Source organism: Pleurodeles waltl, unplaced genomic scaffold (assembly GCF_031143425.1).
Source record: "Pleurodeles waltl isolate 20211129_DDA unplaced genomic scaffold, aPleWal1.hap1.20221129 scaffold_91, whole genome shotgun sequence".
Classification (NCBI taxonomy): Eukaryota; Metazoa; Chordata; class Amphibia; order Caudata; family Salamandridae; genus Pleurodeles; species Pleurodeles waltl.
The window spans coordinates 1-27,188 of record NW_027150403.1 but is presented as its reverse complement, the minus strand read 5'-3'; the positions used below and the strand labels follow the sequence as shown (position 1 = coordinate 27,188).

Sequence of the window (27,188 nt, the reverse complement as noted above, 5' to 3'; positions counted from 1 at the left end):
TGGCGATAGGGCCTTGTAAGTCTGGCCCTTTCTTTGCTCAAGGTGTATGTTCTTGGTGAAGGTAGGAAAGCCATTTTCGCTCTCATACCTTCCTTCCTTGGCTGGCTTGACCACAGTAGGCCCAGGCTTCAATGGAAAGGTCAAAAAGGGAGCAACTGACTGCCGTAAGGTGTATCGTCTTCTCTTGGTGAGTTGAGACCGATGCCCTTGGAGCGTAGTACCTCACGATGGTGAGGGATAGACACAGCCTCTTTAATTTCAATTTACCTGTCAGGTGAGGTGGTAAATGCAAATAATGTGATAAAGCACAGCAACTTGCTGTTTCTGCCTGGCCTCGAACCAGGGACCTTTCGCGTGTAAGGCGAACGTGATAACCACTACACTATAGAAACAGACATGCCTCTTACTTGCTTCATGTGGCTATGCATTGGACTGGAACCACTGCACTGGAAACAGACACACCTGCTTTCTTTATGTGGCTATGCTTTGGACTGGAATGCAAGGACTAAGGGACAATATTCATGACGCTCAAAGCTGAGCCTTTCTGACAGGATCTCTTCCTTTGGAAGAAAGGAACTGGGATCACTTTCATTCCAAGAGGTGATTTCAAAACCAGCCCTGCAATTACTTTGGAGAAGCACTGTGCATTTCATGTTCCAACGAGAAGTGCTGCTCCAACACAAAAAAGCAGTTAGAAAGAAATCCCGCACTCCTTCATCATGCCGAACTGCCTCGACACCAGTAGAAAGCATGCAATGCATTCCACCATGGCATCTTACAAGAGTGGAAAGCAGAAATACTCCTGTTTAAAAACAGATCGAACCTATGAAGGCACGGGCTCGTCCGGGATTTGAACCCGGGACCTCTCACACCCAAAGCGAGAATCATACCCCTAGACCAACGAGCCTGCTGCTGCAAAAGCCTTTCAAACATCTTCTGAAGTGTCTTTGTGAAAAAGCAGGGCCACTTGGAGACTCTCCTTCTAAGCGTGCCATAGCAATTGATGTTTTGTGCCAAGGGTTTTTTTTTTGCCTCTAGCAAGGCAAGAGGTAGTCAAGAAGCCCTATGCTAGCAAGCTGAACTGTGGCGCTGATGAGAAAAGCAGACCCTTTCTGGTAGTTGTACGCCTCCGCAGGACCTGGGCCCTTGCACCGTAGACTTCCAGACCAGAAGCACTGAAGGGCCTGCCATCTCTTGCGCCTGAGCCAGAGGAGCATGCCTCTTGTATTCAAGCACACTTGCTCGCTCAGTGCTTGATCAGGCTTGATCAGGCGAGATTTATATGAGTGCCTCACAGGCCTGAAACACTCACCTGGGAGACGCGGGGTGGCTGAATTCCCAGAATGGCCTTCGATAGGAAAATCACCTCCTTTCCTCCCGACTCATTTCAGAATTGGGTGAAAATCGCAAGACAGTGTTCAGGGGTGCATGGGTACTGCCTACTCCCAGCTGCCTCTCTGTCTTCTTCATGTTAATTTCAAGTCACAAGGAGGGACCATTGCCATTCTGCTCCGCCCACCTAACCAGGAAACCCAGGTTGAGCTTGTCTGCCTGTTGTTGTTGCAGGGGCAGTGCCTTCTCTGCCCAAAAGTGGCAGGAGAGCCTCACTTCAAACAATGGAATCAACTGCTTAAGTAGAAACCAGCATGGTAGTTACAGTGATAAGGTGCAGCTCTAACAGAAGGCGTGACTGAGATGCCCCTTCCAGAAATACATGGAATGCTGATTGAGGGCCCAGCCGGAGGGTTGGTGGATTTCTTTTCATATGCTACAGCAGCTTGCAAAGATAGTGTTGTGGGGAGCTGGCTGTGCAAGCAGAGGAAGATTTAAGGGCAGAAAATAGACCTATCAGAAGTGCGATTTGAACCCACAACTACATGAGCAAACCAGGATGCTTAGCTTAACTGAAGATCAAGCTCTCTTGAGGCTGCCGCCTTAGACCACTCGGCCATCCTGACAGCTGAGTCTGTGTTTAGGTCTGACTCCTCAGTCTGCACTTGTCGATGCTGCCGCTTGCAATTTTCCTATCAAGGTGACAGGTTTAAAGGCCCCACAATATAACATGGCCAAGAAAAAAAAAAGTAAAAAACAGAATAAGAAACCAGGCACATGCACGACTACGCAAAGATGCAGATAACTTTTTACCGGCCTGCAATAGTAATACAAGTTTTACACAGGTCACAAGTTTTTAAAGGCCATCCCTGAGTGAGACTAAGCTTTTAGGGAGCAAACACAAAAGCAGACACTGCCCATTGTTTCTGCCCGGTCTCAAACCGGGGACCTTTCGCGTGTTAGGCGAACGTGATAACCACTACACTACAGAAACAAGCATGAGGGCTTGACTGAAGGAGCAAAATTCCCCTCATATGTTTGCCCGATTGCCTCTATACTTGATCAGCAGTTGCTCGCAAAGCGAGGAGTAAGTGTGAAAATTGCAGCGTTGTCAGCCAGCAAGCGTACACTCAGATGTACTGAAAAGTCACAGCTGCGGGTAGAGACAAATATCTGATGCCTAAATGCCTGAAACCAGAGCCTGTGAAAGCATCACACAGAGCACACTGAAAGCAAGCAGGAAGGAAGCCAAGGCATGGTGATCCTTTTTTTCTCCTGAGGCTAAAAATATTTTGCACAACAATGCTTTGAGTGGAATGAGGAATCTTCAAGCTTTGTGTATTTTGAGTAAAATTTGTGTGTTTTCTGCTAAAAAGGGTGTGTTGGGGATTTGGACCCGGACACCAACGAGCGAGGGCACAGAAGCACCACTGCTCAGACCCTGCTCCTAGGGTTGAGGGCAGAGAGTGGGCGAATACATCGCAAGGCAAGAAAATGCACATGGTTCTCTCTTCTGCAATATGACTAGAGTCATTTCCATGGTCGTCATCGAACATGACATAAAACGCCTCTATCCTTTAGACCTTTTGGCCCATAATTACAAGAGGATGACTGAGTGAGACGCTCTGCCAAATTTGGCAGCCTCGCACTCAGTCATTTTCAAAATGCAGGGAAGCGCCGTATTTAGTAGAATACAGCGCACCCCTGTGCTTCCCTCTGCGCCAGCTCTAAATTAGCTGCCGAGCACCAACGCAGCCATCCTTGCGCCATGGTACAAGGATGGCTGCGTGGAGGGGGAAATTGTTTTTGTTCAGGAAGGCACACCTTCCTGCACAACAGAAATCTTCAGTGGCGATATGTTCGTGCAGCACACATAGAAAGAACAAAAATGAGGAGAAATGAAAACATTTCTGCTCGTTTCTCCACTATAACGACACCCATTGTATGGCGCTTGGTTTTTGGCGCTGCCACAGATTTACAAAAACTCGTAAAACTGGAGCAGCATCAAAATGCTATGGTGTTGCAGTGGCCCACCCAGAGTAACGCCCATTGCACGCCCCTTCCAGGGAAAGGGCTGCGTGTGAAGGGGACGTATTTACAAGGTGGTGTTAAGCCACAAAACGTGGTTGAACGGCGTCTTGTAAATACGGCACAGTACATAGTGCCACCGGGGCGTCACTAAAGATGATGTGCCGGTGGCGATAGGGCCTTGTAAGTCTGGCCCTTTCTTTGCTCAAGGTGTATGTTCTTGGTGAAGGTAGGAAAGCCATTTTCGCTCTCATACCTTCCTTCCTTGGCTGGCTTGACCACAGTAGGCCCAGGCTTCAATGGAAAGGTCAAAAAGGGAGCAACTGACTGCCGTAAGGTGTATCGTCTTCTCTTGGTGAGTTGAGACCGATGCCCTTGGAGCGTAGTACCTCACGATGGTGAGGGATAGACACAGCCTCTTTAATTTCAATTTACCTGTCAGGTGAGGTGGTAAATGCAAATAATGTGATAAAGCACAGCAACTTGCTGTTTCTGCCTGGCCTCGAACCAGGGACCTTTCGCGTGTAAGGCGAACGTGATAACCACTACACTATAGAAACAGACATGCCTGCTTACTTGCTTCATGTGGCTATGCATTGGACTGGAACCACTGCACTGGAAACAGACACACCTGCTTTCTTTATGTGGCTATGCTTTGGACTGGAATGCAAGGACTAAGGGACAATATTCATGACGCTCAAAGCTGAGCCTTTCTGACAGGATCTCTTCCTTTGGAAGAAAGGAACTGGGATCACTTTCATTCCAAGAGGTGATTTCAAAACCAGCCCTGCAATTACTTTGGAGAAGCACTGTGCATTTCATGTTCCAACGAGAAGTGCTGCTCCAACACAAAAAAGCAGTTAGAAAGAAATCCTGCACTCCTTCATCATGCCGAACTGCCTCGACACCAGTAGAAAGCATGCAATGCATTCCACCATGGCATCTTACAAGAGTGGAAAGCAGAAATACTCCTGTTTAAAAACAGATCGAACCTATGAAGGCACGGGCTCGTCCGGGATTTGAACCCGGGACCTCTCACACCCAAAGCGAGAATCATAACCCTAGACCAACGAGCCTGCTGCTGCAAAAGCCTTTCAAACATCTTCTGAAGTGTCTTTGTGAAAAAGCAGGGCCACTTGGAGACTCTCCTTCTAAGCGTGCCATAGCAATTGATGTTTTGTGCCAAGGGTTTTTTTTTTGCCTCTAGCAAGGTAAGAGGTAGTCAAGAAGCCCTATGCTAGCAAGCTGAACTGTGGCGCTGATGAGAAAAGCAGACCCTTTCTGGTAGTTGTACGCCTCCGCAGGACCTGGGCCCTTGCACCGTAGACTTCCAGACCAGAAGCACTGAAGGGCCTGCCATCTCTTGCGCCTGAGCCAGAGGAGCACGCCTCTTGTATTCAAGCACACTTGCTCACTCAGTGCTTGATCAGGCGAGATTTATATGAGTGCCTCACAGGCCTGAAACACTCACCTGGGAGACGCGGGGTGGCTGAATTCCCAGAATGGCCTTCGATAGGAAAATCACCTCCTTTCCTCCCGACTCATTTCAGAATTGGGTGAAAATCGCAAGACAGTGTTCAGGGGTGCATGGGTACTGCCTACTCCCAGCTGCCTCTCTGTCTTCTTCATGTTAATTTCAAGTCACAAGGAGGGACCATTGCCATTCTGCTCCGCCCACCTAACCAGGAAACCCAGGTTGAGCTTGTCTGCCTGTTGTTGTTGCAGGGGCAGTGCCTTCTCTGCCCAAAAGTGGCAGGAGAGCCTCACTTCAAACGATGGAATCAACTGCTTAAGTAGAAACCAGCATGGTAGTTACAGTGATAAGGTGCAGCTCTAACAGAAGGCGTGACTGAGATGCCCCTTCCAGAAATACATGGAATGCTGATTGAGGGCCCAGCCGGAGGGTTGGTGGATTTCTTTTCATATGCTACAGCAGCTTGCAAAGATAGTGTTGTGGGGAGCTGGCTGTGCAAGCAGAGGAAGATTTAAGGGCAGAAAATAGACCTATCAGAAGTGCGATTTGAACCCACAACTACATGAGCAAACCAGGATGCTTAGCTTAACTGAAGATCAAGCTCTCTTGAGGCTGCCGCCTTAGACCACTCGGCCATCCTGACAGCTGAGTCTGTGTTTAGGTCTGACTCCTCAGTCTGCACTTGTCGATGCTGCCGCTTGCAATGTTCCTATCAAGGTGACAGGTTTAAAGGCCCCACAATATAACATGGCCAAGAAAAAAAAAAGTAAAAAACAGAATAAGAAACCAGGCACATGCACGACTACGCAAAGATGCAGATAACTTTTTACCGGCCTGCAATAGTAATACAAGTTTTACACAGGTCACAAGTTTTTAAAGGCCATCCCTGAGTGAGACTAAGCTTTTAGGGAGCAAACACAAAAGCAGACACTGCCCATTGTTTCTGCCCGGTCTCGAACCGGGGACCTTTCACGTGTTAGGCGAACGTGATAACCACTACACTACAGAAACAAGCATGAGGGCTTGACTGAAGGAGCAAAATTCCCCTCATATGTTTGCCCGATTGCCTCTATACTTGATCAGCAGTTGCTCGCAAAGCGAGGAGTAAGTGTGAAAATTGCAGCGTTGTCAGCCAGCAAGCGTACACTCAGATGTACTGAAAAGTCACAGCTGCGGGTAGAGACAAATATCTGATGCCTAAATGCCTGAAACCAGAGCCTGTGAAAGCATCACACAGAGCACACTGAAAGCAAGCAGGAAGGAAGCCAAGGCATGGTGATCCTTTTTTTCTCCTGAGGCTAAAAATATTTTGCACAACAATGCTTTGAGTGGAATGAGGAATCTTCAAGCTTTGTGTATTTTGAGTAAAATTTGTGTGTTTTCTGCTAAAAAGGGTGTGTTGGGGATTTGGACCCAGATACCAACGAGCGAGGGCACAGAAGCACCACTGCTCAGACCCTGCTCCTAGGGTTGAGGGCAGAGAGTGGGCGAATACATCGCAAGGCAAGAAAATGCACATGGTTCTCTCTTCTGCAATATGACTAGAGTCATTTCCATGGTCGTCATCGAACATGACATAAAACGCCTCTATCCTTTAGACCTTTTGGCCCATAATTACAAGAGGATGACTGAGTGAGACGCTCTGCCAAATTTGGCAGCCTCGCACTCAGTCATTTTCAAAATGCAGGGAAGCGCCGTATTTAGTAGAATACAGCGCACCCCTGTGCTTCCCTCTGCGCCAGCTCTAAATTAGCTGCCGAGCACCAACGCAGCCATCCTTGCGCCATGGTACAAGGATGGCTGCGTGGAGGGGGAAATTGTTTTTGTTCAGGAAGGCACACCTTCCTGCACAACAGAAATCTTCAGTGGCGATATGTTCGTGCAGCACACATAGAAAGAGCAAAAATGAGGAGAAATGAAAACATTTCTGCTCGTTTCTCCACTATAACGACACCCATTGTATGGCGCTTGGATTTTGGCGCTGCCACAGATTTACAAAAACTCGTAAAACTGGAGCAGCATCAAAATGCTATGGTGTTGCAGTGGCCCACCCAGAGCAACGCCCATTGCACGCCCCTTCCAGGGAAAGGGCTGCGTGTGAAGGGGCCGTATTTACAAGGTGGTGTTAAGCCACAAAACGTGGTTGAACGGCGTCTTGTAAATACGGCACAGTACATAGTGCCACCGGGGCGTCACTAAAGATGATGTGCCGGTGGCGATAGGGCCTTGTAAGTCTGGCCCTTTCTTTGCTCAAGGTGTATGTTCTTGGTGAAGGTAGGAAAGCCATTTTCGCTCTCATTCCTTCCTTCCTTGGCTGGCTTGACCACAGTAGGCCCAGGCTTCAATGGAAAGGTCAAAAAGGGAGCAACTGACTGCCGTAAGGTGTATCGTCTTCTCTTGGTGAGTTGAGACCGATGCCCTTGGAGCGTAGTACCTCACGATGGTGAGGGATAGACACAGCCTCTTTAATTTCAATTTACCTGTCAGGTGAGGTGGTAAATGCAAATAATGTGATAAAGCACAGCAACTTGCTGTTTCTGCCTGGCCTCGAACCAGGGACCTTTCGCGTGTAAGGCGAACGTGATAACCACTACACTATAGAAACAGACATGCCTGCTTACTTGCTTCATGTGGCTATGCATTGGACTGGAACCACTGCACTGGAAACAGACACACCTGCTTTCTTTATGTGGCTATGCTTTGGACTGGAATGCAAGGACTAAGGGACAATATTCATGACGCTCAAAGCTGAGCCTTTCTGACAGGATCTCTTCCTTTGGAAGAAAGGAACTGGGATCACTTTCATTCCAAGAGGTGATTTCAAAACCAGCCCTGCAATTACTTTGGAGAAGCACTGTGCATTTCATGTTCCAACGAGAAGTGCTGCTCCAACACAAAAAAGCAGTTAGAAAGAAATCCCGCACTCCTTCATCATGCCGAACTGCCTCGACACCAGAAGAAAGCATGCAATGCATTCCACCATGGCATCTTACAAGAGTGGAAAGCAGAAATACTCCTGTTTAAAAACAGATCGAACCTATGAAGGCACGGGCTCGTCCGGGATTTGAACCCGGGACCTCTCACACCCAAAGCGAGAATCATACCCCTAGACCAACGAGCCTGCTGCTGCAAAAGCCTTTCAAACATCTTCTGAAGTGTCTTTGTGAAAAAGCAGGGCCACTTGGAGACTCTCCTTCTAAGCGTGCCATAGCAATTGATGTTTTGTGCCAAGGGTTTTTTTTTTGCCTCTAGCAAGGCAAGAGGTAGTCAAGAAGCCCTATGCTAGCAAGCTGAACTGTGGCGCTGATGAGAAAAGCAGACCCTTTCTGGTAGTTGTACGCCTCCGCAGGACCTGGGCCCTTGCACCGTAGACTTCCAGACCAGAAGCACTGAAGGGCCTGCCATCTCTTGCGCCTGAGCCAGAGGAGCATGCCTCTTGTATTCAAGCACACTTGCTCGCTCAGTGCTTGATCAGGCTCGATCAGGCGAGATTTATATGAGTGCCTCACAGGCCTGAAACACTCACCTGGGAGACGCGGGGTGGCTGAATTCCCAGAATGGCCTTAGATAGGAAAATCACCTCCTTTCCTCCCGACTCATTTCAGAATTGGGTGAAAATCGCAAGACAGTGTTCAGGGGTGCATGGGTACTGCCTACTCCCAGCTGCCTCTCTGTCTTCTTCATGTTAATTTCAAGTCACAAGGAGGGACCATTGCCATTCTGCTCCGCCCACCTAACCAGGAAACCCAGGGTGAGCTTGTCTGCCTGTTGTTGTTGCAGGGGCAGTGCCTTCTCTGCCCAAAAGTGGCAGGAGAGCCTCACTTCAAACGATGGAATCAACTGCTTAAGTAGAAACCAGCATGGTAGTTACAGTGATAAGGTGCAGCTCTAACAGAAGGCGTGACTGAGATGCCCCTTCCAGAAATACATGGAATGCTGATTGAGGGCCCAGCCGGAGGGTTGGTGGATTTCTTTTCATATGCTACAGCAGCTTGCAAAGATAGTGTTGTGGGGAGCTGGCTGTGCAAGCAGAGGAAGATTTAAGGGCAGAAAATAGACCTATCAGAAGTGCGATTTGAACCCACAACTACATGAGCAAACCAGGATGCTTAGCTTAACTGAAGATCAAGCTCTCTTGAGGCTGCCGCCTTAGACCACTCGGCCATCCTGACAGCTGAGTCTGTGTTTAGGTCTGACTCCTCAGTCTGCACTTGTCGATGCTGCCGCTTGCAATGTTCCTATCAAGGTGACAGGTTTAAAGGCCCCACAATATAACATGGCCAAGAAAAAAAAAAGAAAAAAACAGAATAAGAAACCAGGCACATGCACGACTACGCAAAGATGCAGATAACTTTTTACCGGCCTGCAATAGTAATACAAGTTTTACACAGGTCACAAGTTTTTAAAGGCCATCCCTGAGTGAGACTAAGCTTTTAGGGAGCAAACACAAAAGCAGACACTGCCCATTGTTTCTGCCCGGTCTCGAACCGGGGACCTTTCGCGTGTTAGGCGAACGTGATAACCACTACACTACAGAAACAAGCATGAGGGCTTGACTGAAGGAGCAAAATTCCCCTCATATGTTTGCCCGATTGCCTCTATACTTGATCAGCAGTTGCTCGCAAAGCGAGGAGTAAGTGTGAAAATTGCAGCGTTGTCAGCCAGCAAGCGTACACTCAGATGTACTGAAAAGTCACAGCTGCGGGTAGAGACAAATATCTGATGCCTAAATGCCTGAAACCAGAGCCTGTGAAAGCATCACACAGAGCACACTGAAAGCAAGCAGGAAGGAAGCCAAGGCATGGTGATCCTTTTTTTCTCCTGAGGCTAAAAATATTTTGCACAACAATGCTTTGAGTGGAATGAGGAATCTTCAAGCTTTGTGTATTTTGAGTAAAATTTGTGTGTTTTCTGCTAAAAAGGGTGTGTTGGGGATTTGGACCCGGACACCAACGAGCGAGGGCACAGAAGCACCACTGCTCAGACCCTGCTCCTAGGGTTGAGGGCAGAGAGTGGGCGAATACATCGCAAGGCAAGAAAATGCACATGGTTCTCTCTTCTGCAATATGACTAGAGTCATTTCCATGGTCGTCATCGAACATGACATAAAACGCCTCTATCCTTTAGACCTTTTGGCCCATAATTACAAGAGGATGACTGAGTGAGACGCTCTGCCAAATTTGGCAGCCTCGCACTCAGTCATTTTCAAAATGCAGGGAAGCGCCGTATTTAGTAGAATACAGCGCACCCCTGTGCTTCCCTCTGCGCCAGCTCTAAATTAGCTGCCGAGCACCAACGCAGCCATCCTTGCGCCATGGTACAAGGATGGCTGCGTGGAGGGGGAAATTGTTTTTGTTCAGGAAGGCACACCTTCCTGCACAACAGAAATCTTCAGTGGCGATATGTTCGTGCAGCACACATAGAAAGAGCAAAAATGAGGAGAAATGAAAACATTTCTGCTCGTTTCTCCACTATAACGACACCCATTGTATGGCGCTTGGATTTTGGCGCTGCCACAGATTTACAAAAACTCGTAAAACTGGAGCAGCATCAAAATGCTATGGTGTTGCAGTGGCCCACCCAGAGCAACGCCCATTGCACGCCCCTTCCAGGGAAAGGGCTGCGTGTGAAGGGGCCGTATTTACAAGGTGGTGTTAAGCCACAAAACGTGGTTGAACGGCGTCTTGTAAATACGGCACAGTACATAGTGCCACCGGGGCGTCACTAAAGATGATGTGCCGGTGGCGATAGGGCCTTGTAAGTCTGGCCCTTTCTTTGCTCAAGGTGTATGTTCTTGGTGAAGGTAGGAAAGCCATTTTCGCTCTCATACCTTCCTTCCTTGGCTGGCTTGACCACAGTAGGCCCAGGCTTCAATGGAAAGGTCAAAAAGGGAGCAACTGACTGCCGTAAGGTGTATCGTCTTCTCTTGGTGAGTTGAGACCGATGCCCTTGGAGCGTAGTACCTCACGATGGTGAGGGATAGACACAGCCTCTTTAATTTCAATTTACCTGTCAGGTGAGGTGGTAAATGCAAATAATGTGATAAAGCACAGCAACTTGCTGTTTCTGCCTGGCCTCGAACCAGGGACCTTTCGCGTGTAAGGCGAACGTGATAACCACTACACTATAGAAACAGACATGCCTGCTTACTTGCTTCATGTGGCTATGCATTGGACTGGAACCACTGCACTGGAAACAGACACACCTGCTTTCTTTATGTGGCTATGCTTTGGACTGGAATGCAAGGACTAAGGGACAATATTCATGACGCTCAAAGCTGAGCCTTTCTGACAGGATCTCTTCCTTTGGAAGAAAGGAACTGGGATCACTTTCATTCAAAGAGGTGATTTCAAAACCAGCCCTGCAATTACTTTGGAGAAGCACTGTGCATTTCATGTTCCAACGAGAAGTGCTGCTCCAACACAAAAAAGCAGTTAGAAAGAAATCCCGCACTCCTTCATCATGCCGAACTGCCTCGACACCAGTAGAAAGCATGCAATGCATTCCACCATGGCATCTTACAAGAGTGGAAAGCAGAAATACTCCTGTTTAAAAACAGATCGAACCTATGAAGGCACGGGCTCGTCCGGGATTTGAACCCGGGACCTCTCACACCCAAAGCGAGAATCATACCCCTAGACCAACGAGCCTGCTGCTGCAAAAGCCTTTCAAACATCTTCTGAAGTGTCTTTGTGAAAAAGCAGGGCCACTTGGAGACTCTCCTTCTAAGCGTGCCATAGCAATTGATGTTTTGTGCCAAGGGTTTTTTTTTTGCCTCTAGCAAGGCAAGAGGTAGTCAAGAAGCCCTATGCTAGCAAGCTGAACTGTGGCGCTGATGAGAAAAGCAGACCCTTTCTGGTAGTTGTACGCCTCCGCAGGACCTGGGCCCTTGCACCGTAGACTTCCAGACCAGAAGCACTGAAGGGCCTGCCATCTCTTGCGCCTGAGCCAGAGGAGCATGCCTCTTGTATTCAAGCACACTTGCTCGCTCAGTGCTTGATCAGGCTCGATCAGGCGAGATTTATATGAGTGCCTCACAGGCCTGAAACACTCACCTGGGAGACGCGGGGTGGCTGAATTCCCAGAATGGCCTTCGATAGGAAAATCACCTCCTTTCCTCCCGACTCATTTCAGAATTGGGTGAAAATCGCAAGACAGTGTTCAGGGGTGCATGGGTACTGCCTACTCCCAGCTGCCTCTCTGTCTTCTTCATGTTAATTTCAAGTCACAAGGAGGGACCATTGCCATTCTGCTCCGCCCACCTAACCAGGAAACCCAGGTTGAGCTTGTCTGCCTGTTGTTGTTGCAGGGGCAGTGCCTTCTCTGCCCAAAAGTGGCAGGAGAGCCTCACTTCAAACAATGGAATCAACTGCTTAAGTAGAAACCAGCATGGTAGTTACAGTGATAAGGTGCAGCTCTAACAGAAGGCGTGACTGAGATGCCCCTTCCAGAAATACATGGAATGCTGATTGAGGGCCCAGCCGGAGGGTTGGTGGATTTCTTTTCATATGCTACAGCAGCTTGCAAAGATAGTGTTGTGGGGAGCTGGCTGTGCAAGCAGAGGAAGATTTAAGGGCAGAAAATAGACCTATCAGAAGTGCGATTTGAACCCACAACTACATGAGCAAACCAGGATGCTTAGCTTAACTGAAGATCAAGCTCTCTTGAGGCTGCCGCCTTAGACCACTCGGCCATCCTGACAGCTGAGTCTGTGTTTAGGTCTGACTCCTCAGTCTGCACTTGTCGATGCTGCCGCTTGCAATGTTCCTATCAAGGTGACAGGTTTAAAGGCCCCACAATATAACATGGCCAAGAAAAAAAAAAGTAAAAAACAGAATAAGAAACCAGGCACATGCACGACTACGCAAAGATGCAGATAACTTTTTACCGGCCTGCAATAGTAATACAAGTTTTACACAGGTCACAAGTTTTTAAAGGCCATCCCTGAGTGAGACTAAGCTTTTAGGGAGCAAACACAAAAGCAGACACTGCCCATTGTTTCTGCCCGGTCTCGAACCGGGGACCTTTCGCGTGTTAGGCGAACGTGATAACCACTACACTACAGAAACAAGCATGAGGGCTTGACTGAAGGAGCAAAATTCCCCTCATATGTTTGCCCGATTGCCTCTATACTTGATCAGCAGTTGCTTGCAAAGCGAGGAGTAAGTGTGAAAATTGCAGCGTTGTCAGCCAGCAAGCGTACACTCAGATGTACTGAAAAGTCACAGCTGCGGGTAGAGACAAATATCTGATGCCTAAATGCCTGAAACCAGAGCCTGTGAAAGCATCACACAGAGCACACTGAAAGCAAGCAGGAAGGAAGCCAAGGCATGGTGATCCTTTTTTTCTCCTGAGGCTAAAAATATTTTGCACAACAATGCTTTGAGTGGAATGAGGAATCTTCAAGCTTTGTGTATTTTGAGTAAAATTTGTGTGTTTTCTGCTAAAAAGGGTGTGTTGGGGATTTGGACCCGGACACCAACGAGCGAGGGCACAGAAGCACCACTGCTCAGACCCTGCTCCTAGGGTTGAGGGCAGAGAGTGGGCGAATACATCGCAAGGCAAGAAAATGCACATGGTTCTCTCTTCTGCAATATGACTAGAGTCATTTCCATGGTCGTCATCGAACATGACATAAAACGCCTCTATCCTTTAGACCTTTTGGCCCATAATTACAAGAGGATGACTGAGTGAGACGCTCTGCCAAATTTGGCAGCCTCGCACTCAGTCATTTTCAAAATGCAGGGAAGCGCCGTATTTAGTAGAATACAGCGCACCCCTGTGCTTCCCTCTGCGCCAGCTCTAAATTAGCTGCCGAGCACCAACGCAGCCATCCTTGCGCCATGGTACAAGGATGGCTGCGTGGAGGGGGAAATTGTTTTTGTTCAGGAAGGCACACCTTCCTGCACAACAGAAATCTTCAGTGGCGATATGTTCGTGCAGCACACATAGAAAGAACAAAAATGAGGAGAAATGAAAACATTTCTGCTCGTTTCTCCACTATAACGACACCCATTGTATGGCGCTTGGTTTTTGGCGCTGCCACAGATTTACAAAAACTCGTAAAACTGGAGCAGCATCAAAATGCTATGGTGTTGCAGTAGCCCACCCAGAGCAACGCCCATTGCACGCCCCTTCCAGGGAAAGGGCTGCGTGTGAAGGGGACGTATTTACAAGGTGGTGTTAAGCCACAAAACGTGGTTGAACGGCGTCTTGTAAATACGGCACAGTACATAGTGCCACCGGGGCGTCACTAAAGATGATGTGCCGGTGGCGATAGGGCCTTGTAAGTCTGGCCCTTTCTTTGCTCAAGGTGTATGTTCTTGGTGAAGGTAGGAAAGCCATTTTCGCTCTCATACCTTCCTTCCTTGGCTGGCTTGACCACAGTAGGCCCAGGCTTCAATGGAAAGGTCAAAAAGGGAGCAACTGACTGCCGTAAGGTGTATCGTCTTCTCTTGGTGAGTTGAGACCGATGCCCTTGGAGCGTAGTACCTCACGATGGTGAGGGATAGACACAGCCTCTTTAATTTCAATTTACCTGTCAGGTGAGGTGGTAAATGCAAATAATGTGATAAAGCACAGCAACTTGCTGTTTCTGCCTGGCCTCGAACCAGGGACCTTTCGCGTGTAAGGCGAACGTGATAACCACTACACTATAGAAACAGACATGCCTGCTTACTTGCTTCATGTGGCTATGCATTGGACTGGAACCACTGCACTGGAAACAGACACACCTGCTTTCTTTATGTGGCTATGCTTTGGACTGGAATGCAAGGACTAAGGGACAATATTCATGACGCTCAAAGCTGAGCCTTTCTGACAGGATCTCTTCCTTTGGAAGAAAGGAACTGGGATCACTTTCATTCCAAGAGGTGATTTCAAAACCAGCCCTGCAATTACTTTGGAGAAGCACTGTGCATTTCATGTTCCAACGAGAAGTGCTGCTCCAACACAAAAAAGCAGTTAGAAAGAAATCCCGCACTCCTTCATCATGCCGAACTGCCTCGACACCAGTAGAAAGCATGCAATGCATTCCACCATGGCATCTTACAAGAGTGGAAAGCAGAAATACTCCTGTTTAAAAACAGATCAAACCTATGAAGGCACGGGCTCGTCCGGGATTTGAACCCGGGACCTCTCACACCCAAAGCGAGAATCATACCCCTAGACCAACGAGCCTGCTGCTGCAAAAGCCTTTCAAACATCTTCTGAAGTGTCTTTGTGAAAAAGCAGGGCCACTTGGAGACTCTCCTTCTAAGCGTGCCATAGCAATTGATGTTTTGTGCCAAGGGTTTTTTTTTTGCCTCTAGCAAGGTAAGAGGTAGTCAAGAAGCCCTATGCTAGCAAGCTGAACTGTGGCGCTGATGAGAAAAGCAGACCCTTTCTGGTAGTTGTACGCCTCCGCAGGACCTGGGCCCTTGCACGGTAGACTTCCAGACCAGAAGCACTGAAGGGCCTGCCATCTCTTGCGCCTGAGCCAGAGGAGCACGCCTCTTGTATTCAAGCACACTTGCTCACTCAGTGCTTGATCAGGCGAGATTTATATGAGTGCCTCACAGGCCTGAAACACTCACCTGGGAGACGCGGGGTGGCTGAATTCCCAGAATGGCCTTCGATAGGAAAATCACCTCCTTTCCTCCCGACTCATTTCAGAATTGGGTGAAAATCGCAAGACAGTGTTCAGGGGTGCATGGGTACTGCCTACTCCCAGCTGCCTCTCTGTCTTCTTCATGTTAATTTCAAGTCACAAGGAGGGACCATTGCCATTCTGCTCCGCCCACCTAACCAGGAAACCCTGGTTGAGCTTGTCTGCCTGTTGTTGTTGCAGGGGCAGTGCCTTCTCTGCCCAAAAGTGGCAGGAGAGCCTCACTTCAAACGATGGAATCAACTGCTTAAGTAGAAACCAGCATGGTAGTTACAGTGATAAGGTGCAGCTCTAACAGAAGGCGTGACTGAGATGCCCCTTCCAGAAATACATGGAATGCTGATTGAGGGCCCAGCCGGAGGGTTGGTGGATTTCTTTTCATATGCTACAGCAGCTTGCAAAGATAGTGTTGTGGGGAGCTGGCTGTGCAAGCAGAGGAAGATTTAAGGGCAGAAAATAGACCTATCAGAAGTGCGATTTGAACCCACAACTACATGAGCAAACCAGGATGCTTAGCTTAACTGAAGATCAAGCTCTCTTGAGGCTGCCGCCTTAGACCACTCGGCCATCCTGACAGCTGAGTCTGTGTTTAGGTCTGACTCCTCAGTCTGCACTTGTCGATGCTGCCGCTTGCAATGTTCCTATCAAGGTGACAGGTTTAAAGGCCCCACAATATAACATGGCCAAGAAAAAAAAAAGTAAAAAACAGAATAAGAAACCAGGCACATGCACGACTACGCAAAGATGCAGATAACTTTTTACCGGCCTGCAATAGTAATACAAGTTTTACACAGGTCACAAGTTTTTAAAGGCCATCCCTGAGTGAGACTAAGCTTTTAGGGAGCAAACACAAAAGCAGACACTGCCCATTGTTTCTGCCCGGTCTCGAACCGGGGACCTTTCGCGTGTTAGGCGAACGTGATAACCACTACACTACAGAAACAAGCATGAGGGCTTGACTGAAGGAGCAAAATTCCCCTCATATGTTTGCCCGATTGCCTCTATACTTGATCAGCAGTTGCTTGCAAAGCGAGGAGTAAGTGTGAAAATTGCAGCGTTGTCAGCCAGCAAGCGTACACTCAGATGTACTGAAAAGTCACAGCTGCGGGTAGAGACAAATATCTGATGCCTAAATGCCTGAAACCAGAGCCTGTGAAAGCATCACACAGAGCACACTGAAAGCAAGCAGGAAGGAAGCCAAGGCATGGTGATCCTTTTTTTCTCCTGAGGCTAAAAATATTTTGCACAACAATGCTTTGAGTGGAATGAGGAATCTTCAAGCTTTGTGTATTTTGAGTAAAATTTGTGTGTTTTCTGCTAAAAAGGGTGTGTTGGGGATTTGGACCCGGACACCAACGAGCGAGGGCACAGAAGCACCACTGCTCAGACCCTGCTCCTAGGGTTGAGGGCAGAGAGTGGGCGAATACATCGCAAGGCAAGAAAATGCACATGGTTCTCTCTTCTGCAATATGACTAGAGTCATTTCCATGGTCGTCATCGAACATGACATAAAACGCCTCTATCCTTTAGACCTTTTGGCCCATAATTACAAGAGGATGACTGAGTGAGACGCTCTGCCAAATTTGGCAGCCTCGCACTCAGTCATTTTCAAAATGCAGGGTAGCGCCGTATTTAGTAGAATATAGCGCACCCCTGTGCTTCCCTCTGCGCCAGCTCTAAATTAGCTGCCGAGCACCAACGCAGCCATCCTTGCGCCATGGTACAAGGATGGCTGCGTGGAGGGGGAAATTGTTTTTGTTCAGGAAGGCACACCTTCCTGCACAACAGAAATCTTCAGTGGCGATATGTTCATGCAGCACACATAGAAAGAACAAAAATGAGGAGAAATGAAAACATTTCTGCTCGTTTCTCCACTATAACGACACCCATTGTATGGCGCTTGGTTTTTGGCGCTGCCACAGATTTACAAAAACTCGTAAAACTGGAGCAGCATCAAAATGCTATGGTGTTGCAGTGGCCCACCCAGAGCAACGCCCATTGCACGCCCCTTCCAGGGAAAGGGCTGCGTGTGAAGGGGACGTATTTACAAGGTGGTGTTAAGCCACAAAACGTGGTTGAACGGCGTCTTGTAAATACGGCACAGTACATAGTGCCACCGGGGCGTCACTAAAGATGATGTGCCGGTGGCGATAGGGCCTTGTAAGTCTGGCCCTTTCTTTGCTCAAGGTGTATGTTCTTGGTGAAGGTAGGAAAGCCATTTTCGCTCTCATACCTTCCTTCCTTGGCTGGCTTGACCACAGTAGGCCCAGGCTTCAATGGAAAGGTCAAAAAGGGAGCAACTGACTGCCGTAAGGTGTATCGTCTTCTCTTGGTGAGTTGAGACCGATGCCCTTGGAGCGTAGTACCTCACGATGGTGAGGGATAGACACAGCCTCTTTAATTTCAATTTACCTGTCAGGTGAGGTGGTAAATGCAAATAATGTGATAAAGCACAGCAACTTGCTGTTTCTGCCTGGCCTCGAACCAGGGACCTTTCGCGTGTAAGGCGAACGTGATAACCACTACACTATAGAAACAGACATGCCTGCTTACTTGCTTCATGTGGCTATGCATTGGACTGGAACCACTGCACTGGAAACAGACACACCTGCTTTCTTTATGTGGCTATGCTTTGGACTGGAATGCAAGGACTAAGGGACAATATTCATGACGCTCAAAGCTGAGCCTTTCTGACAGGATCTCTTCCTTTGGAAGAAAGGAACTGGGATCACTTTCATTCCAAGAGGTGATTTCAAAACCAGCCCTGCAATTACTTTGGAGAAGCACTGTGCATTTCATGTTCCAACGAGAAGTGCTGCTCCAACACAAAAAAGCAGTTAGAAAGAAATCCCGCACTCCTTCATCATGCCGAACTGCCTCGACACCAGTAGAAAGCATGCAATGCATTCCACCATGGCATCTTACAAGAGTGGAAAGCAGAAATACTCCTGTTTAAAAACAGATCAAACCTATGAAGGCACGGGCTCGTCCGGGATTTGAACCCGGGACCTCTCACACCCAAAGCGAGAATCATACCCCTAGACCAACGAGCCTGCTGCTGCAAAAGCCTTTCAAACATCTTCTGAAGTGTCTTTGTGAAAAAGCAGGGCCACTTGGAGACTCTCCTTCTAAGCGTGCCATAGCAATTGATGTTTTGTGCCAAGGGTTTTTTTTTTGCCTCTAGCAAGGCAAGAGGTAGTCAAGAAGCCCTATGCTAGCAAGCTGAACTGTGGCGCTGATGAGAAAAGCAGACCCTTTCTGGTAGTTGTACGCCTCCGCAGGACCTGGGCCCTTGCACCGTAGACTTCCAGACCAGAAGCACTGAAGGGCCTGCCATCTCTTGCGCCTGAGCCAGAGGAGCATGCCTCTTGTATTCAAGCACACTTGCTCGCTCAGTGCTTGATCAGGCTCGATCAGGCGAGATTTATATGAGTGCCTCACAGGCCTGAAACACTCACCTGGGAGACGCGGGGTGGCTGAATTCCCAGAATGGCCTTCGATAGGAAAATCACCTCCTTTCCTCCCGACTCATTTCAGAATTGGGTGAAAATCGCAAGACAGTGTTCAGGGGTGCATGGGTACTGCCTACTCCCAGCTGCCTCTCTGTCTTCTTCATGTTAATTTCAAGTCACAAGGAGGGACCATTGCCATTCTGCTCCGCCCACCTAACCAGGAAACCCAGGTTGAGCTTGTCTGCCTGTTGTTGTTGCAGGGGCAGTGCCTTCTCTGCCCAAAAGTGGCAGGAGAGCCTCACTTCAAACAATGGAATCAACTGCTTAAGTAGAAACCAGCATGGTAGTTACAGTGATAAGGTGCAGCTCTAACAGAAGGCGTGACTGAGATGCCCCTTCCAGAAATACATGGAATGCTGATTGAGGGCCCAGCCGGAGGGTTGGTGGATTTCTTTTCATATGCTACAGCAGCTTGCAAAGATAGTGTTGTGGGGAGCTGGCTGTGCAAGCAGAGGAAGATTTAAGGGCAGAAAATAGACCTATCAGAAGTGCGATTTGAACCCACAACTACATGAGCAAACCAGGATGCTTAGCTTAACTGAAGATCAAGCTCTCTTGAGGCTGCCGCCTTAGACCACTCGGCCATCCTGACAGCTGAGTCTGTGTTTAGGTCTGACTCCTCAGTCTGCACTTGTCGATGCTGCCGCTTGCAATGTTCCTATCAAGGTGACAGGTTTAAAGGCCCCACAATATAACATGGCCAAGAAAAAAAAAAGTAAAAAACAGAATAAGAAACCAGGCACATGCACGACTACGCAAAGATGCAGATAACTTTTTACCGGCCTGCAATAGTAATACAAGTTTTACACAGGTCACAAGTTTTTAAAGGCCATCCCTGAGTGAGACTAAGCTTTTAGGGAGCAAACACAAAAGCAGACACTGCCCATTGTTTCTGCCCGGTCTCGAACCGGGGACCTTTCGCGTGTTAGGCGAACGTGATAACCACTACACTACAGAAACAAGCATGAGGGCTTGACTGAAGGAGCAAAATTCCCCTCATATGTTTGCCCGATTGCCTCTATACTTGATCAGCAGTTGCTTGCAAAGCGAGGAGTAAGTGTGAAAATTGCAGCGTTGTCAGCCAGCAAGCGTACACTCAGATGTACTGAAAAGTCACAGCTGCGGGTAGAGACAAATATCTGATGCCTAAATGCCTGAAACCAGAGCCTGTGAAAGCATCACACAGAGCACACTGAAAGCAAGCAGGAAGGAAGCCAAGGCATGGTGATCCTTTTTTTCTCCTGAGGCTAAAAATATTTTGCACAACAATGCTTTGAGTGGAATGAGGAATCTTCAAGCTTTGTGTATTTTGAGTAAAATTTGTGTGTTTTCTGCTAAAAAGGGTGTGTTGGGGATTTGGACCCGGACACCAACGAGCGAGGGCACAGAAGCACCACTGCTCAGACCCTGCTCCTAGGGTTGAGGGCAGAGAGTGGGCGAATACATCGCAAGGCAAGAAAATGCACATGGTTCTCTCTTCTGCAATATGACTAGAGTCATTTCCATGGTCGTCATCGAACATGACATAAAACGCCTCTATCCTTTAGACCTTTTGGCCCATAATTACAAGAGGATGACTGAGTGAGACGCTCTGCCAAATTTGGCAGCCTCGCACTCAGTCATTTTCAAAATGCAGGGAAGCGCCGTATTTAGTAGAATACAGCGCACCCCTGTGCTTCCCTCTGCGCCAGCTCTAAATTAGCTGCCGAGCACCAACGCAGCCATCCTTGCGCCATGGTACAAGGATGGCTGCGTGGAGGGGGAAATTGTTTTTGTTCAGGAAGGCACACCTTCCTGCACAACAGAAATCTTCAGTGGCGATATGTTCGTGCAGCACACATAGAAAGAACAAAAATGAGGAGAAATGAAAACATTTCTGCTCGTTTCTCCACTATAACGACACCCATTGTATGGCGCTTGGTTTTTGGCGCTGCCACAGATTTACAAAAACTCGTAAAACTGGAGCAGCATCAAAATGCTATGGTGTTGCAGTGGCCCACCCAGAGCAACGCCCATTGCACGCCCCTTCCAGGGAAAGGGCTGCGTGTGAAGGGGACGTATTTACAAGGTGGTGTTAAGCCACAAAACGTGGTTGAACGGCGTCTTGTAAATACGGCACAGTACATAGTGCCACCGGGGCGTCACTAAAGATGATGTGCCGGTGGCGATAGGGCCTTGTAAGTCTGGCCCTTTCTTTGCTCAAGGTGTATGTTCTTGGTGAAGGTAGGAAAGCCATTTTCGCTCTCATACCTTCCTTCCTTGGCTGGCTTGACCACAGTAGGCCCAGGCTTCAATGGAAAGGTCAAAAAGGGAGCAACTGACTGCCGTAAGGTGTATCGTCTTCTCTTGGTGAGTTGAGACCGATGCCCTTGGAGCGTAGTACCTCACGATGGTGAGGGATAGACACAGCCTCTTTAATTTCAATTTACCTGTCAGGTGAGGTGGTAAATGCAAATAATGTGATAAAGCACAGCAACTTGCTGTTTCTGCCTGGCCTCGAACCAGGGACCTTTCGCGTGTAAGGCGAACGTGATAACCACTACACTATAGAAACAGACATGCCTGCTTACTTGCTTCATGTGGCTATGCATTGGACTGGAACCACTGCACTGGAAACAGACACACCTGCTTTCTTTATGTGGCTATGCTTTGGACTGGAATGCAAGGACTAAGGGACAATATTCATGACGCTCAAAGCTGAGCCTTTCTGACAGGATCTCTTCCTTTGGAAGAAAGGAACTGGGATCACTTTCATTCCAAGAGGTGATTTCAAAACCAGCCCTGCAATTACTTTGGAGAAGCACTGTGCATTTCATGTTCCAACGAGAAGTGCTGCTCCAACACAAAAAAGCAGTTAGAAAGAAATCCCGCACTCCTTCATCATGCCGAACTGCCTCGACACCAGTAGAAAGCATGCAATGCATTCCACCATGGCATCTTACAAGAGTGGAAAGCAGAAATACTCCTGTTTAAAAACAGATCAAACCTATGAAGGCACGGGCTCGTCCGGGATTTGAACCCGGGACCTCTCACACCCAAAGCGAGAATCATACCCCTAGACCAACGAGCCTGCTGCTGCAAAAGCCTTTCAAACATCTTCTGAAGTGTCTTTGTGAAAAAGCAGGGCCACTTGGAGACTCTCCTTCTAAGCGTGCCATAGCAATTGATGTTTTGTGCCAAGGGTTTTTTTTTTGCCTCTAGCAAGGTAAGAGGTAGTCAAGAAGCCCTATGCTAGCAAGCTGAACTGTGGCGCTGATGAGAAAAGCAGACCCTTTCTGGTAGTTGTACGCCTCCGCAGGACCTGGGCCCTTGCACGGTAGACTTCCAGACCAGAAGCACTGAAGGGCCTGCCATCTCTTGCGCCTGAGCCAGAGGAGCACGCCTCTTGTATTCAAGCACACTTGCTCACTCAGTGCTTGATCAGGCGAGATTTATATGAGTGCCTCACAGGCCTGAAACACTCACCTGGGAGACGCGGGGTGGCTGAATTCCCAGAATGGCCTTCGATAGGAAAATCACCTCCTTTCCTCCCGACTCATTTCAGAATTGGGTGAAAATCGCAAGACAGTGTTCAGGGGTGCATGGGTACTGCCTACTCCCAGCTGCCTCTCTGTCTTCTTCATGTTAATTTCAAGTCACAAGGAGGGACCATTGCCATTCTGCTCCGCCCACCTAACCAGGAAACCCAGGTTGAGCTTGTCTGCCTGTTGTTGTTGCAGGGGCAGTGCCTTCTCTGCCCAAAAGTGGCAGGAGAGCCTCACTTCAAACGATGGAATCAACTGCTTAAGTAGAAACCAGCATGGTAGTTACAGTGATAAGGTGCAGCTCTAACAGAAGGCGTGACTGAGATGCCCCTTCCAGAAATACATGGAATGCTGATTGAGGGCCCAGCCGGAGGGTTGGTGGATTTCTTTTCATATGCTACAGCAGCTTGCAAAGATAGTGTTGTGGGGAGCTGGCTGTGCAAGCAGAGGAAGATTTAAGGGCAGAAAATAGACCTATCAGAAGTGCGATTTGAACCCACAACTACATGAGCAAACCAGGATGCTTAGCTTAACTGAAGATCAAGCTCTCTTGAGGCTGCCGCCTTAGACCACTCGGCCATCCTGACAGCTGAGTCTGTGTTTAGGTCTGACTCCTCAGTCTGCACTTGTCGATGCTGCCGCTTGCAATGTTCCTATCAAGGTGACAGGTTTAAAGGCCCCACAATATAACATGGCCAAGAAAAAAAAAAGTAAAAAACAGAATAAGAAACCAGGCACATGCACGACTACGCAAAGATGCAGATAACTTTTTACCGGCCTGCAATAGTAATACAAGTTTTACACAGGTCACAAGTTTTTAAAGGCCATCCCTGAGTGAGACTAAGCTTTTAGGGAGCAAACACAAAAGCAGACACTGCCCATTGTTTCTGCCCGGTCTCGAACCGGGGACCTTTCGCGTGTTAGGCGAACGTGATAACCACTACACTACAGAAACAAGCATGAGGGCTTGACTGAAGGAGCAAAATTCCCCTCATATGTTTGCCCGATTGCCTCTATACTTGATCAGCAGTTGCTTGCAAAGCGAGGAGTAAGTGTGAAAATTGCAGCGTTGTCAGCCAGCAAGCGTACACTCAGATGTACTGAAAAGTCACAGCTGCGGGTAGAGACAAATATCTGATGCCTAAATGCCTGAAACCAGAGCCTGTGAAAGCATCACACAGAGCACACTGAAAGCAAGCAGGAAGGAAGCCAAGGCATGGTGATCCTTTTTTTCTCCTGAGGCTAAAAATATTTTGCACAACAATGCTTTGAGTGGAATGAGGAATCTTCAAGCTTTGTGTATTTTGAGTAAAATTTGTGTGTTTTCTGCTAAAAAGGGTGTGTTGGGGATTTGGACCCGGACACCAACGAGCGAGGGCACAGAAGCACCACTGCTCAGACCCTGCTCCTAGGGTTGAGGGCAGAGAGTGGGCGAATACATCGCAAGGCAAGAAAATGCACATGGTTCTCTCTTCTGCAATATGACTAGAGTCATTTCCATGGTCGTCATCGAACATGACATAAAACGCCTCTATCCTTTAGACCTTTTGGCCCATAATTACAAGCGGATGACTGAGTGAGACGCTCTGCCAAATTTGGCAGCCTCGCACTCAGTCATTTTCAAAATGCAGGGAAGCGCCGTATTTAGTAGAATACAGCGCACCCCTGTGCTTCCCTCTGCGCCAGCTCTAAATTAGCTGCCGAGCACCAACGCAGCCATCCTTGCGCCATGGTACAAGGATGGCTGCGTGGAGGGGGAAATTGTTTTTGTTCAGGAAGGCACACCTTCCTGCACAACAGAAATCTTCAGTGGCGATATGTTCATGCAGCACACATAGAAAGAACAAAAATGAGGAGAAATGAAAACATTTCTGCTCGTTTCTCCACTATAACGACACCCATTGTATGGCGCTTGGTTTTTGGCGCTGCCACAGATTTACAAAAACTCGTAAAACTGGAGCAGCATCAAAATGCTATGGTGTTGCAGTGGCCCACCCAGAGCAACGCCCATTGCACGCCCCTTCCAGGGAAAGGGCTGCGTGTGAAGGGGACGTATTTACAAGGTGGTGTTAAGCCACAAAACGTGGTTGAACGGCGTCTTGTAAATACGGCACAGTACATAGTGCCACCGGGGCGTCACTAAAGATGATGTGCCGGTGGCGATAGGGCCTTGTAAGTCTGGCCCTTTCTTTGCTCAAGGTGTATGTTCTTGGTGAAGGTAGGAAAGCCATTTTCGCTCTCATACCTTCCTTCCTTGGCTGGCTTGACCACAGTAGGCCCAGGCTTCAATGGAAAGGTCAAAAAGGGAGCAACTGACTGCCGTAAGGTGTATCGTCTTCTCTTGGTGAGTTGAGACCGATGCCCTTGGAGCGTAGTACCTCACGATGGTGAAGGATAGACACAGCCTCTTTAATTTCAATTTACCTGTCAGGTGAGGTGGTAAATGCAAATAATGTGATAAAGCACAGCAACTTGCTGTTTCTGCCTGGCCTCGAACCAGGGACCTTTCGCGTGTAAGGCGAACGTGATAACCACTACACTATAGAAACAGACATGCCTGCTTACTTGCTTCATGTGGCTATGCATTGGACTGGAACCACTGCACTGGAAACAGACACACCTGCTTTCTTTATGTGGCTATGCTTTGGACTGGAATGCAAGGACTAAGGGACAATATTCATGACGCTCAAAGCTGAGCCTTTCTGACAGGATCTCTTCCTTTGGAAGAAAGGAACTGGGATCACTTTCATTCCAAGAGGTGATTTCAAAACCAGCCCTGCAATTACTTTGGAGAAGCACTGTGCATTTCATGTTCCAACGAGAAGTGCTGCTCCAACACAAAAAAGCAGTTAGAAAGAAATCCCGCACTCCTTCATCATGCCGAACTGCCTCGACACCAGTAGAAAGCATGCAATGCATTCCACCATGGCATCTTACAAGAGTGGAAAGCAGAAATACTCCTGTTTAAAAACAGATCAAACCTATGAAGGCACGGGCTCGTCCGGGATTTGAACCCGGGACCTCTCACACCCAAAGCGAGAATCATACCCCTAGACCAACGAGCCTGCTGCTGCAAAAGCCTTTCAAACATCTTCTGAAGTGTCTTTGTGAAAAAGCAGGGCCACTTGGAGACTCTCCTTCTAAGCGTGCCATAGCAATTGATGTTTTGTGCCAAGGGTTTTTTTTTTGCCTCTAGCAAGGTAAGAGGTAGTCAAGAAGCCCTATGCTAGCAAGCTGAACTGTGGCGCTGATGAGAAAAGCAGACCCTTTCTGGTAGTTGTACGCCTCCGCAGGACCTGGGCCCTTGCACCGTAGACTTCCAGACCAGAAGCACTGAAGGGCCTGCCATCTCTTGCGCCTGAGCCAGAGGAGCACGCCTCTTGTATTCAAGCACACTTGCTCACTCAGTGCTTGATCAGGCGAGATTTATATGAGTGCCTCACAGGCCTGAAACACTCACCTGGGAGACGCGGGGTGGCTGAATTCCCAGAATGGCCTTCGATAGGAAAATCACCTCCTTTCCTCCCGACTCATTTCAGAATTGGGTGAAAATCGCAAGACAGTGTTCAGGGGTGCATGGGTACTGCCTACTCCCAGCTGCCTCTCTGTCTTCTTCATGTTAATTTCAAGTCACAAGGAGGGACCATTGCCATTCTGCTCCGCCCACCTAACCAGGAAACCCAGGTTGAGCTTGTCTGCCTGTTGTTGTTGCAGGGGCAGTGCCTTCTCTGCCCAAAAGTGGCAGGAGAGCCTCACTTCAAACGATGGAATCAACTGCTTAAGTAGAAACCAGCATGGTAGTTACAGTGATAAGGTGCAGCTCTAACAGAAGGCGTGACTGAGATGCCCCTTCCAGAAATACATGGAATGCTGATTGAGGGCCCAGCCGGAGGGTTGGTGGATTTCTTTTCATATGCTACAGCAGCTTGCAAAGATAGTGTTGTGGGGAGCTGGCTGTGCAAGCAGAGGAAGATTTAAGGGCAGAAAATAGACCTATCAGAAGTGCGATTTGAACCCACAACTACATGAGCAAACCAGGATGCTTAGCTTAACTGAAGATCAAGCTCTCTTGAGGCTGCCGCCTTAGACCACTCGGCCATCCTGACAGCTGAGTCTGTGTTTAGGTCTGACTCCTCAGTCTGCACTTGTCGATGCTGCCGCTTGCAATGTTCCTATCAAGGTGACAGGTTTAAAGGCCCCACAATATAACATGGCCAAGAAAAAAAAAAGTAAAAAACAGAATAAGAAACCAGGCACATGCACGACTACGCAAAGATGCAGATAACTTTTTACCGGCCTGCAATAGTAATACAAGTTTTACACAGGTCACAAGTTTTTAAAGGCCATCCCTGAGTGAGACTAAGCTTTTAGGGAGCAAACACAAAAGCAGACACTGCCCATTGTTTCTGCCTGGTCTCGAACCGGGGACCTTTCGCGTGTTAGGCGAACGTGATAACCACTACACTACAGAAACAAGCATGAGGGCTTGACTGAAGGAGCAAAATTCCCCTCATATGTTTGCCCGATTGCCTCTATACTTGATCAGCAGTTGCTCGCAAAGCGAGGAGTAAGTGTGAAAATTGCCGCGTTGTCAGCCAGCAAGCGTACACTCAGATGTACTGAAAAGTGACAGCTGCGGGTAGAGACAAATATCTGATGCCTAAATGCCTGAA

General features: G+C 48.3%; 23 non-coding genes across 23 annotated transcripts; all 23 read right to left on the bottom strand.

Annotated features, from left to right (window-relative positions):
• Positions 1–319: 319 nt before the first annotated feature.
• On the bottom strand, positions 320–392 carry TRNAV-UAC (transfer RNA valine (anticodon UAC)). The gene has a single exon. It is a non-coding gene; the product is annotated as a tRNA-Val (tRNA).
• A 443-nt stretch (positions 393–835) lies between these two features.
• TRNAP-UGG (transfer RNA proline (anticodon UGG)) lies at positions 836–907 on the bottom strand. Its single transcript has one exon. It is a non-coding gene; the product is annotated as a tRNA-Pro (tRNA).
• A 1,346-nt stretch (positions 908–2,253) lies between these two features.
• TRNAV-AAC (transfer RNA valine (anticodon AAC)) lies at positions 2,254–2,326 on the bottom strand. Its single transcript has one exon. It is a non-coding gene; the product is annotated as a tRNA-Val (tRNA).
• Positions 2,327–3,847: 1,521 nt separating this feature from the next.
• On the bottom strand, positions 3,848–3,920 carry TRNAV-UAC (transfer RNA valine (anticodon UAC)). The gene has a single exon. It is a non-coding gene; the product is annotated as a tRNA-Val (tRNA).
• A 1,852-nt stretch (positions 3,921–5,772) lies between these two features.
• TRNAV-AAC (transfer RNA valine (anticodon AAC)) lies at positions 5,773–5,845 on the bottom strand. The gene has a single exon. It is a non-coding gene; the product is annotated as a tRNA-Val (tRNA).
• A 1,521-nt stretch (positions 5,846–7,366) lies between these two features.
• Positions 7,367–7,439, bottom strand: TRNAV-UAC (transfer RNA valine (anticodon UAC)). The gene has a single exon. It is a non-coding gene; the product is annotated as a tRNA-Val (tRNA).
• Positions 7,440–7,883: 444 nt separating this feature from the next.
• TRNAP-UGG (transfer RNA proline (anticodon UGG)) lies at positions 7,884–7,955 on the bottom strand. Its single transcript has one exon. It is a non-coding gene; the product is annotated as a tRNA-Pro (tRNA).
• A 1,346-nt stretch (positions 7,956–9,301) lies between these two features.
• On the bottom strand, positions 9,302–9,374 carry TRNAV-AAC (transfer RNA valine (anticodon AAC)). The gene has a single exon. It is a non-coding gene; the product is annotated as a tRNA-Val (tRNA).
• Positions 9,375–10,895: 1,521 nt separating this feature from the next.
• On the bottom strand, positions 10,896–10,968 carry TRNAV-UAC (transfer RNA valine (anticodon UAC)). Its single transcript has one exon. It is a non-coding gene; the product is annotated as a tRNA-Val (tRNA).
• A 444-nt stretch (positions 10,969–11,412) lies between these two features.
• TRNAP-UGG (transfer RNA proline (anticodon UGG)) lies at positions 11,413–11,484 on the bottom strand. The gene has a single exon. It is a non-coding gene; the product is annotated as a tRNA-Pro (tRNA).
• Positions 11,485–12,830: 1,346 nt separating this feature from the next.
• On the bottom strand, positions 12,831–12,903 carry TRNAV-AAC (transfer RNA valine (anticodon AAC)). The gene has a single exon. It is a non-coding gene; the product is annotated as a tRNA-Val (tRNA).
• Positions 12,904–14,424: 1,521 nt separating this feature from the next.
• Positions 14,425–14,497, bottom strand: TRNAV-UAC (transfer RNA valine (anticodon UAC)). The gene has a single exon. It is a non-coding gene; the product is annotated as a tRNA-Val (tRNA).
• A 444-nt stretch (positions 14,498–14,941) lies between these two features.
• Positions 14,942–15,013, bottom strand: TRNAP-UGG (transfer RNA proline (anticodon UGG)). Its single transcript has one exon. It is a non-coding gene; the product is annotated as a tRNA-Pro (tRNA).
• Positions 15,014–16,349: 1,336 nt separating this feature from the next.
• TRNAV-AAC (transfer RNA valine (anticodon AAC)) lies at positions 16,350–16,422 on the bottom strand. Its single transcript has one exon. It is a non-coding gene; the product is annotated as a tRNA-Val (tRNA).
• Positions 16,423–17,943: 1,521 nt separating this feature from the next.
• TRNAV-UAC (transfer RNA valine (anticodon UAC)) lies at positions 17,944–18,016 on the bottom strand. Its single transcript has one exon. It is a non-coding gene; the product is annotated as a tRNA-Val (tRNA).
• Positions 18,017–18,460: 444 nt separating this feature from the next.
• TRNAP-UGG (transfer RNA proline (anticodon UGG)) lies at positions 18,461–18,532 on the bottom strand. Its single transcript has one exon. It is a non-coding gene; the product is annotated as a tRNA-Pro (tRNA).
• Positions 18,533–19,878: 1,346 nt separating this feature from the next.
• Positions 19,879–19,951, bottom strand: TRNAV-AAC (transfer RNA valine (anticodon AAC)). The gene has a single exon. It is a non-coding gene; the product is annotated as a tRNA-Val (tRNA).
• A 1,521-nt stretch (positions 19,952–21,472) lies between these two features.
• Positions 21,473–21,545, bottom strand: TRNAV-UAC (transfer RNA valine (anticodon UAC)). The gene has a single exon. It is a non-coding gene; the product is annotated as a tRNA-Val (tRNA).
• Positions 21,546–21,989: 444 nt separating this feature from the next.
• TRNAP-UGG (transfer RNA proline (anticodon UGG)) lies at positions 21,990–22,061 on the bottom strand. Its single transcript has one exon. It is a non-coding gene; the product is annotated as a tRNA-Pro (tRNA).
• A 1,336-nt stretch (positions 22,062–23,397) lies between these two features.
• On the bottom strand, positions 23,398–23,470 carry TRNAV-AAC (transfer RNA valine (anticodon AAC)). Its single transcript has one exon. It is a non-coding gene; the product is annotated as a tRNA-Val (tRNA).
• Positions 23,471–24,991: 1,521 nt separating this feature from the next.
• On the bottom strand, positions 24,992–25,064 carry TRNAV-UAC (transfer RNA valine (anticodon UAC)). Its single transcript has one exon. It is a non-coding gene; the product is annotated as a tRNA-Val (tRNA).
• A 444-nt stretch (positions 25,065–25,508) lies between these two features.
• TRNAP-UGG (transfer RNA proline (anticodon UGG)) lies at positions 25,509–25,580 on the bottom strand. The gene has a single exon. It is a non-coding gene; the product is annotated as a tRNA-Pro (tRNA).
• Positions 25,581–26,916: 1,336 nt separating this feature from the next.
• Positions 26,917–26,989, bottom strand: TRNAV-AAC (transfer RNA valine (anticodon AAC)). The gene has a single exon. It is a non-coding gene; the product is annotated as a tRNA-Val (tRNA).
• Between the last annotated feature and the right edge of the window lie 199 nt (positions 26,990–27,188).